At 42.1% G+C, this 11,018-nt stretch overlaps 1 protein-coding gene across 3 annotated transcripts in view; it reads left to right on the forward strand.

Moving 5' to 3' along the window:
• PRKAR1B (protein kinase cAMP-dependent type I regulatory subunit beta) overlaps window positions 1-11,018 on the forward strand; it is a 211,360-nt gene that overhangs the window by 132,215 nt on the left and 68,127 nt on the right. The gene's annotated exons all lie outside the window — the stretch shown is intronic.

Genomic DNA, 11,018 nt, shown 5'->3' on the forward strand with positions numbered 1-11,018 from the left:
CCTCGTACACCCATTCCCTATGGGAGCGACAGGAAGGGTTCATTGTCCTCTGTGGGGTACATAGATTACAATTGATCTAGGCTTGGGTTTGTTGGTCTGTGGTGGATGTGAGAAGCATAGAACACCTCAAGGATGTCGGGATTCCGCCAGATTTATTTCGGTTTAGTGTTAAACAGCACATGGAGAAGTTGTTTCTTGGGTTTGTTGATCTGGAGAAAGCATTCGATCGGGTTCCACGCAAAGTATTGACATGGGCATTGAGGAAGTTAGGAGTGGAGGAATGGTTGATCAGAGTAGTGATGGCAATGTACAAAAGAGCGTGCACAGCTGTAAGGACGAAGGACGGGAACAGTGGTGAGTTTGAGGTGAAGGTGGGAGTGCATCAGGGGTCGGTACTAAGTCCACTACTATTTGTAGCTTGTGATGGAGGTGCTGGCTCAGAACGTAAAGGAGGGTTTACCGTGGGATTTGTTGTATGCAGATGATCTGGTGTTGATTGCGGAAAGTATGGATGGACTGAAGGAAAAGATGAACAAGTGGAAGGAATGTATGGAGACAAAAGGTCTGAAGGTGAATATCGGAAAGACGAAAGTGATGGCAAGTGGTAAAGCATGTGGTGAGGTGGAAAGAACTGGGAAGTGGCCCTGTGCTGTGTGTAGGAAGGGTGTCGGAGTGAACTCCATTCAGTGTACAATGTGCGCTGAGTGGGTTCATCAAAAATGTAGTGGTCTGAGAGGGTCATTAACCAGTGTGGCAGCTACATTCAAATGTAAGGTGTGCACAGAGGGAGCTGCAGATGGAGGAAATGTTGAGTTGGATCTTGGAGACTGCGTGAAGCTGGAAGGTGTGAAAACATTTTGCTACCTCGGAGACATGCTGAATGGAGAAGGTGGATCAGACTCGGCAACGGTTGCTCGAGTGAGATGTGCATGGAAGAAGTTTCGGGAATTGAGTGGCGTGCTGATGATGAGGGGAGTGTCGTTGAAGCTGAAGGGAAAGGTGTATGCTGCATGTGTGAGAAGTGTTATGATTTATGGGAGCGAGACATGGGTAATGAACGTAGAGCAGCAACAAAGGTTGGAAAGGGTGGAAATGCGAATGGTTCGACTAATGTGCGGAGTATCGTTGAGAGAGAGGAAGACAAATGATGAATTGCGAAAGATGATGGGAATAGAGCCTGTGATTGATGCTGTGAAGAGGAACAGGTTGAGATGGTTTGGTCACGTGTTGAGGAAGGATGAAAGTGACTGGTTGAGAAGAGTGATGGAAATGAATGTAGAAGGAAGTAGAGGACTGGGAAGACCGAGAAAGACTTGGCTAAAGATGGTGGAAGAAGAAATGCGGGCAAGGGGGTTAACAAGGAGAGATGCAGAAAATAGGGCAAAATGGAGAAGATTGTCATGGGGACCGCAAGGCTAACCCCCGCTCGAGCAGGGAAAATGGCCTTTAAAATGCATGTTGTTGTTGTTGTTGTTGTTGTTGTTGTTGTTAAACAGCAGTTAGTGACTGTTTGAAAAGGTAATCATATGTGTTGTGTGTACTATTTTTACCTGTGGTAGGCCTGCCCCACGAAGCACCACGATAAGCTATTTATACACGTTAATACTGCGTTTGTCCAAGGAAGAAAAATCCCTTGGGGAGTGGGGTATATTATTATATTCATATTCCAGTTGTTGTTGTTGTTGTTGTTGTTTTCGTATGCAGCCTGTGGCTGCTGGTTGCATCATTTTTCTGGAAGCACGTTTGTGCCTCTGATGCACTTCCCCAATTACCAGTGAGCTGATACTCAATTTGTCGACCTCGGAAGGATGGCAGGCTGAACCCCCCTGCCGCTAATTCAACGATCGACCAGAATTCAAACTCAGGATCCTCGGATCCCAAGCCAGCACACTAACCGTTAAGCCAACACCATGCTCATATTCCAGAAATATTGTTTTGTAATAACATTAATATTATGCTATTCTTATTACCTGCACCACCGAAGGTGGATGGAGGTTATGTTTTCACCGCTGTCTGTCTATCTATGAACAATATGTCTGAAATAGTTGTGGACGGATTTGGACGAAATTTGGTGGAGAGGTTGAGTATGTGACACAGCCAAAATCCAAAATCTGCAGTCAGCAAGTGTGAGGGTGTGGTTAGTTACCATGTTTCTTGTGGAGTGGTCGCCAAGTGGTGTAAACCCTGAAGTAAGCACTCAATTCTAAACCGTTTATAAGGAACAGCTGGCTTACCAAGCGCTATCTAGCTGCTTGGTAACTGAACACACACCAGGTCTGTCGCAACCCATGTCGTCATCACTCTCGTCCTCCTCTTCTTCAGAAATCTCCCCACTTTTTCCTCAACTTTCAGTTTGAATTAGGCTGTGAAACTGATGTTTTCTCTTACTTCTACTACAACAACAACAGGCATTTTAAGGCCATTTTCCCTGCAAGAGCGGGGGTTAGCCTTGCGGTCCCCATGACAATCTTCTACATTTTGCCCTATTTTCTGCATCTCCCCTTGTTAACTCCCTTGCCAGCATTTCTTCTTCGACCACCTTTAGCCAAGTTTTTCTCGGTCTTCCCCGTCCTCTACTTCCTTCTACATTCATTTCCATCACTTCTCAACCAGTCACTTTCATCCTTCCTCAACACATGACCATACCATCTCAAACTGTTTCTCTTCACAGCATCAATCACAGGCTCTATTCCCATCATCTTTCGCAATTCATCATTTGTTTTCCTCTCTCTCAACGATACTCCGCACATCCACCGAACCATTCGCATTTCCACCCTTTCCAGCCTTCGTTGCTGCTCGACGTTCATTACCCATGTCTCGCTCTCATAAATCATAACACTTCTCACACATGCAGCATACACCTTTCCCTTCAGCTTCAACGACACTCCCCTCATCATCAGCACGCCACTCAGTTCCCGAAACTTCTTCCATGCACATCTCACTCCAGCAACCGTTGCCGGGTCTGATCCACCTTCTCCATTCAGCATGTATCCGAGGTAGCAAAATGTTTTCACACCTTCCAGCTTCACGCCATCTCCAAGATCCCTTCGACTGACACTTCTACTGACAACAGATATTGTAGGGCAGGGGCTTGTAATGGTATGTACGATGTTGTGGCGATTTTATGAATGATATACAATACAACCCCCTGCAGGGTATTTAACATTTCTAATAGATGAGCACTATGATTTCCGGTTGCATCGGTCCCGGAAACCACACTGATTTTTTAACACATCGGTACAGTAAACTTTAATTATTACAAGCATTTCTCAAGATGTTCATTTTGATATCATTTGGTTATTTACCGCAGTTTTCTTTGAAAAGAGCTGTTCATTGTCCCTTGACAACAAAGCCGTGCCGACTGCTCAAAATATGGAGATTGTGCATCTCCCGGTCACGTCGAGGGAAAAGCAGGGGTTTGTTCAGTTGTCCCGTTACTTGGTGTGCCAGCCAGCACACCAGTGCCAGCACACCAGCACACCAGCCAGTTACAGGTGCCAGCCGTTATCACCGGTTTCAAATGGAGTGTTTGCTTGAGTGGTTAAGCCACTTGACGAGCACTGTACAAGAAACTTGGCAACAAACACACCCCTGGCTTGCATACCAGGGTGCGAGTTATTTGCGTAAGAATACAGTAATAGTGTATATATATATATATATATATATATATATATATATATATATATATATAATCGTTAGATTAAATAAGACGCGGACGTAGCTTCAGGACGTCGATCTTTAATTGTCGACCAAGCTTTCGACCAACAAAGGTCTTCTTCTGAGTCAGCCCCAAGTTCAACGGAAGAATTCCGTTGAACTTGGGGCTGACTCAGAAGAAGACCTTTGTTGGTCGAAAGCTTGGTCGACAATTAAAGATCGACGTCCTGAAGCTACGTCCGCGTCTTATTTAATCTAACGATTATATATTCAATACAAATGAGACGCCCTGCTCGTACTTTGGAGTTTCTACTATTTCTTACAGTTATATATATATATATATATACATATACACACACACAGTCATGTGAAAAAGTATATACACCCCATGTAAAGTTTTGACTTTTTCAACATATTTCAACATACAGCTATTTGATCTTCATTTCAACAATATTGACAGATAAAGGTGATATAATATAACAAATATCATGAAACATTTACATTTTGTAGTCCATTGTATAATTTAAATAAACATAAATGCAAATATCGCATGTGGAAAAAGTAAGTACACCCTTGGCTCTAATAGGTGGTATTGCCCCCTTTGGCAGAAACAACCTCAAGTAGGCGTTTCTTATAACTGTCTACCAGTCTCTGATATCGACTGGGAGACATTTTTGCCCACTCCTCCATGCAGAATTCTTTCAGCTGTGCGATGTTTGAGGGGTTTCTTGCATGCACAGCTCGTTTCAAATCCCCCCACAACATCTCGATGGGATTTAGATCCGGGCTTTGACTTGGCCATTCCACAACCCTCCATTTTTTTCTTTTCAGCCATTCCTTGGTGGATTTACTGGTATGTTTAGGGTCATTGTCATGTTGCAAGGTCCACCTTCGCTTGAGCTTCAACTTTCTGACAGATGGCCTCACATTATCCTCAAGCACCCTCTGGTACAATGAAGAATTCATAGTGGATTATATGATGGTGAGCTGCCCAGGCCCTGATGCAGCAAAGCTGCCCCAAACCATAATATTTCCACCACCATGCTTTACAGTTGGTATCAGGTTCTTGTGGTCAAATGATGTCTTTGGTTTTCGCCAAACATGTCTTCTGGTACTGTGGCCAAATAGCTCTACCTTTGACTCATCTGTCCAGAGCACATTGTTCCAGAAGTGCTGGTCTTTGCCAAGGTGTTCATTGGCAAACTTTAGTCTTGCCCTGATGTTCTTTCTGGACAGCAAAGGTTTCCTCCTGGCACACCTCCCATGTAGATCAAATTTGTGCAGCCTCTTTCTAATGGTAGACTCATGCATTTTGACATCAACAGTGGCAAGAGCTACCTGTCGCTTCCGTGATGACATTCTGGGGGTACTTAGAGACTTCTTTCAGCATCTTGCGGTCTGGTCTCGGGCTGAACTTGCTGGGGCGGCCTGGCCTGAACAAGTTGGCAGTTGTTTGAAATCTTCTCCACTTGTAGATGATCTTCTGGACAGTCGAATGATTTATTTCAAATTGTTTGGAGATCTTTTTAAATCCCTTCCCAGACTCGTAGGCATGTATAAGCTTCTTTCTGAAGGCCTCAGAGAGCTCTTTTGATCTTGGCATGGTGACGCCGCACACTTCAACAACAAAGAGCAAACCAAACTAAATGTCTGAGGTTTAAATAAGACAGGTTCTTCCAAGATCCTCTCTAACGATGTTCCAATCATTTGCACCTGAGCTGGTGCACCTGATTCTAATTTTAGGTATTTGAAGTAGTGATAAATGTCGGGGTGTACTTACTTTTTCCACATGCGAAATTTGCATTTATGTTTCTTTAAATTATACAATGGACTACAAAATGTAAATGTTTCATGATATTTATTATATTATATCACCTTTATCTATCAATATTGTTGAAATGAAGATCAAATAGCTGTATGTTGAAATATGTTGAAAAAGTCAAAACTTTGCATGGGGTGTACTTACTTTTTCACGTGACTGTACACACACACACATATATATATATATATATATATATATATATATATATATATATATATATATATATACACACACACGTTATTGTGTGACTCCATACTGTGAGTGGTGAAAGCGCCGGCACAACGTACGTACTGTCTGCGAGCTCCGGAATCAAAGTCGTACAAAGAAAGATGATAATTCAAAGATGAAAAATAATTCTCAAAATAAAAGATACAAAGATGTATTTTCAGATACTGTCACAAGTGCCCAGAACCTGCAGTTACCTAACAGTTTTGCCCTTCTTGGGGCATCATCATGTAAATGCACAGATTCTGAAATCTGAAAAAGAAAGTGAAAAACATCTGAAAACTGCTGCATTGATTCTCCAACATTTTAAAAGCAGAACTCAACTGAAGGTTCTTGAACTAAGAAACTCCATGTTAGATGTTTTTTTCACATCATTTACATGTAAGAACTAGAACAATGCGACTGTGTCACCAATATGCTTCCGCATATTCCTACAACGGGTAGATGCCCTCGTTCACTGTCCTAAAAATAAACAAGTTTGATTAAATCACTTCAGCTGTTTTCAAGTCTCACATTTTCACCAGTCATGACAGGTTTCACATTCATCGGTGAAGTAGTTTCAGAGAAGGGATTTTTTTTCAATATCGGCTTTCAGACTAATATGGCTGCCATATCACATGAAATATGACCTTAAAAAATGTACACTCTGCATATGTATGGGTAGGGGATCACGTTTGTGAAGTTTAGTGTTGATCGGATAAGGTTCGTTTTTCTATCCAAGATGGCTGCCAAACCACGTGACCTACGACATCATCATTTTCAAACGATATGCAGCAGTGGTGTTAGATGATATTTGTAAAATTTCGCATCAATAGGGTAAGCAGTTTCGGAGATATAATTATTTAATATTTTCCTTCAATCCAATATGGCTGCCACACCATGTGACCAATGATGTTTTCGTGATCATATTTTAATCTTTCATCTTAATCAGACATATGATTTCTGAGAAAAATGAGGTTTAGCCCGTACGGCCGGACGGACGGATGGACGGACAACCCAAAAACATAATGCCTCTGGCCACCTTCGGGGGTGGAGGCATAAAAATAGCTGCCAATAGAACTAAATTTCCCAATAATTTATTTGGTGGTATCTACATCTTGACTCATTCGGTCATATCCCGATTCATGGAGAGATTAACTTGTAAAATGGGTCATGACTTCCGCATGTCTGACCGTTCAGCCGTCCGTCCGTCAGTCCGCCTGTTAACTTTTTCCATTTTTGCTACACATTCCTTTTCACCCGACTGATTGTTCTGAAACTTGACATGGAGGTTCCCGGTGATTGGAGGGGGGAGGGGCGGAGGGTGGATTGGGGGTTGCCCCCTGAAACTTCAGATCCATTCTTTCCCTTACTTACCAACCAACTGCTCTGAAACCCGACTCAGCCTTCTACTCGATGGCCCACACAATCACTAAGGCTTCGGGTTGGGTTGCCACTTGTCCTTTATTAGTCCCCTACCGGTGTACACCGGAGTGGACTATGGGTTTGCACTCCGTCCCTCCGTCTGTCAGTCTGTCCGTCCGTCACGCAAAGAACAGTTTTCCGGACTTTTTTTCTAAACTCTTAATGCTAATGAATTCAAACTTGGTACATGGTTTCGTAATGATAAGTTACAGATCAAGTTCGAACTTCACGACGTTTCGATCATTTTTGACAAAGTTACGGCACTTTGAACTTTGGTAATTTCCCCAACAGTTTTCCGGACGACAGACTGCCGGTAGGAGACATGTATTGCAGCGCAATACTCAGAATACTTGTTTACCAATCGATTGCTCTCAAATCCGATACAGCCCATCTACTCGATGATCTGCAGGATCGCTCAGATTTAGATTTTTCGATTTCGGATCAGCAGACCTCCCAGGGGATCAAGGTGCTTCCAGGGGGGTTCCCTCAAATCAGCAGAGGTCTGAACTATAACCTCGAGAAGATGACCGTCAGCCCACTCGGGGCTATTTCTTTTAAACACTATAATCTGAGACTCATATTTGAGCATGCTCATAAATAATATTCAGGATAAAGATATTAGGAAATATATTATATGGGATTTGAATTTGGGATCCCATTTTCATGAAGTTTGTAACCAAATGGGCTAACCTGCAGGCTTAACATACTTTTGTTGGTCAGTCATTGTTTCTGAAAGGTCACATGATTTTTAGTTACTGTAAAAAATTTTTTTTGCATCTACACTGTATGGAACTGTTTCTTGAAATACTGTATAATTGGGTCAAATAAATGAGGTTGGAAATTGACTCCCAAAGCATCTGACATGGATGATAAGTGTGTCTGACAATGACTGGAATTCTTTCCTGGTGCAATGAGAGATTTCTGGGAATATAGCACATTCAACGACACAATAAGGCTGATGAATCAGGTGCTTTTAACATTGCCAGCTGAGGCCCCATCGCGCATCTGTTGGTAAAGTTGGAGCCTTTCACATGACTACATCATATAAGGCAAAGAAAAATTATGATGTAGTACAAATAATACGTGGCACATTCTACTAAAGGCAAATCACTTGCGTCTTTCCAAGGGATATCTATCTTTGCAGCCATATAATTTGTGTGAACGATTGGCAAGATTGAGTATATATACAAATCACAATATTGTTGATGTATTTTAGAAAAAGTTTTACTCATAGTAAATGTCGGTTGTGGTTGTTCAGAAGGCTGACACATTTCTTTAAACCTCACGATATTAATTTATTCCATTAGTTTATTAATTTACATACTGATGCCATTTTTAATTATGTAAATCAAAGTTATTATCTGTATCAGTTTGTCATTAACAACTGGGTGGCCCATCTACCAGCAATATTAGTTAATGGATGTTCAATATCCCATGGTGTCCTCCATGAGCTATCACTGACTCACTGGTCAAATTCCAAATTCCTGCTCACTCAGTCAAGAACTGTCGTTCTGAGTGGGGTGAAGGAGGTGTGGGGGGATAGGAGGGAGGGTGAGAAGAGGAGAAGAGGGGAAGAGGGAGAGGGGTGATAAGGGAGAGAGGAGGCAGACATTAGTGACAAATCTGTGAGCACATTTTCAGTTTGTTCTAAACTTTAATAATTGCAGTGGATGCTCTGGCATTGTGATATTAAATGGTGGTAATTGTAGTTCCATTATGTATTTTGCTTGGGGTGTGTACATGAAGGGAGGGGGAAGCCAAATTTCCGCTGTACTTAAATGTATGTAATAAATGGACGGTAGGATGGTCCTTCAAAATGAAATTTGGAAAAGTCATACTCCTAACACTTAAAAAATTGTTGTATATATGAAAACACCCTTGTGGTGAAATTTTAAGCCATTTGGACTAAATTTCGGGGTTGCACACAGAGTTTGTAATTTCACATATTTGGCTCGTCAAAATGTTTGGAGTTGAATTATTTATTCTACACTGCTATACTTGTGCTTTTGACCATTACAGTTGACCTATGACCTTGCTATGTACTGCACATTTTGAAGTTGTTTTTAAGTTAATTGAATACAGTACAGCTGTACTTTGGTGTATGCAATTGCTCTCATTGAAGGGTACAATCGTCTCCTGACAAGGGATGAACAGCAAACCCAGTATCTGCTTCAAGTTGTGACAGAACATTGCAAGAGGTTTCCCGATTGCAGGAAATCAACGCTTATCGGGCAACAATGACTGGCTGGCAACCATGAGTCACTGTGCAACCCCTAACACTTTATGTATTCAAAAAATATTTCACATGCAGAAGTTTTACCTTAATACCAAAAAAATTTAAGGTTAGGAGTAAAACGATTCAAACTACAACGGCACTCAGTAGAAAGTATACCTCCGCATGGTTGGCCATATCACTCAATGGTGAAGAATCACTTAAAAATTCTACTAGCTGGATCCGGATCTTCACCAAAATTGAATCGATTCTTCTTTGTCACAGACACAACCGGTCCAACAAGTTTCGTCCAAATCAATCCATAGCGTTTTGAGATATCCTGCTATGTATCGATTTTGGCCCGATCTCCCAATGGTGAAGAATCACTTAAAAAACTATAGTAGCCGGATCCGAATCCGGATCTTCACCAAAATCTAATCATTTCGTCCTTGTCACATAAGCTACCTCTCTGCCAAATTTTGTCCGAATTCGTCCGCAAATTTTTGAGATATCTTGTTCACAAACAAACGGACAAACGGACAGACAGAGGTGAAACCATAACCTCCATCAACCTTTGGTGGTGGAGGTAAAAAAAAATTTCCTTGTTTTGCCTATTTGCTAAGAACCACCCTAATGGACAGCCCCTTACTTACTTGTTAGGTGGATGATTGTGTAGTTTCACGGTCTCCCCTCTAAAATTCCGTGCAAAGTTGATCTTGAATTGTACAAGAAGCAATGACGTAGCGCAGAAGGTGGAGCGCATATTATCACGAGGTGAATTCAAACCAACTGAGGACAGAGTTGGCATTAGCCCGTAACAGAGTTAGCCTGCAGGAAGATGTATAATAGGAGTGAATGATGTGATTTCCTTAAATTCATGGAAAGTAATAAATGCGTGCATTCGGAAGTTGTTTCTGGAAGCTGGTTTTCTTGAGGGAGGATGCAAGACTTGCAAAAGGGAAAAAGGAATGTCGAGAAGAAAGAATAGACCTGTGTATATTTGATTTCAAAAAACTTTATCTTAATTGTCTTTATTTTTACTTTCATCCCTAATTGCTCATGGCTTTATCCAAATTCTGCCTCTTTTTGACAAAAGCCCACCCAAGTCAGCACAGTTCCCTATGGACAATGCAGCGGCAATTTCCTTGTGTCCTGGCGTCATGTAAACATCTATTAAAACGTTCCCAAACCTGCGTGAATGTAAAGGAGAGGCTGGATAAATATCGGCTTTCTTTTTGGAAGATCTGGAAGCAGATGCAGTGGTTGGGGGGATCGCATGCGATTTAATGGCTTTCCTGTTTTTCTTAACCCTAATGTGCCAGGGCTCAGGTCTGTGAGTGGGCCCAATTAAAGGGTAGGGATTTCAGCTCTGACTTCTTGCCCTCTTGGAGTGCTGTGAAAACCCCTCAGTTTCAGGGTGGAGGCATGGTGAGGATGGTTGGATTGGGTTTAGTCGTCGTCGGTGAAAGGGCCTTGAAGTTGCAGTGGCAGGGTGAAGGCAGCTATGCAAGGTTAGAGACCAAGGAGACTTCGAAAATGGCCGTGTTTTTTGACCGCAAAGAAAGACTTTGGTCTCAACAATGCCTGCCTGTGTAACTCGAGAAAAGGAGCGACCTTGTCCCTCGACAGACAAAGTGGGTGGTTTGTGGAGGGACACCTGCCAATGGATAGCTTTTATTCTCGTGATGTATTTTTCCA

Source organism: Myxine glutinosa, chromosome 3 (genome assembly GCF_964187855.1).
Source record: "Myxine glutinosa chromosome 3, kmMyxGlut1.1, whole genome shotgun sequence".
NCBI lineage: Eukaryota > Metazoa > Chordata > Myxini > Myxiniformes > Myxinidae > Myxine > Myxine glutinosa.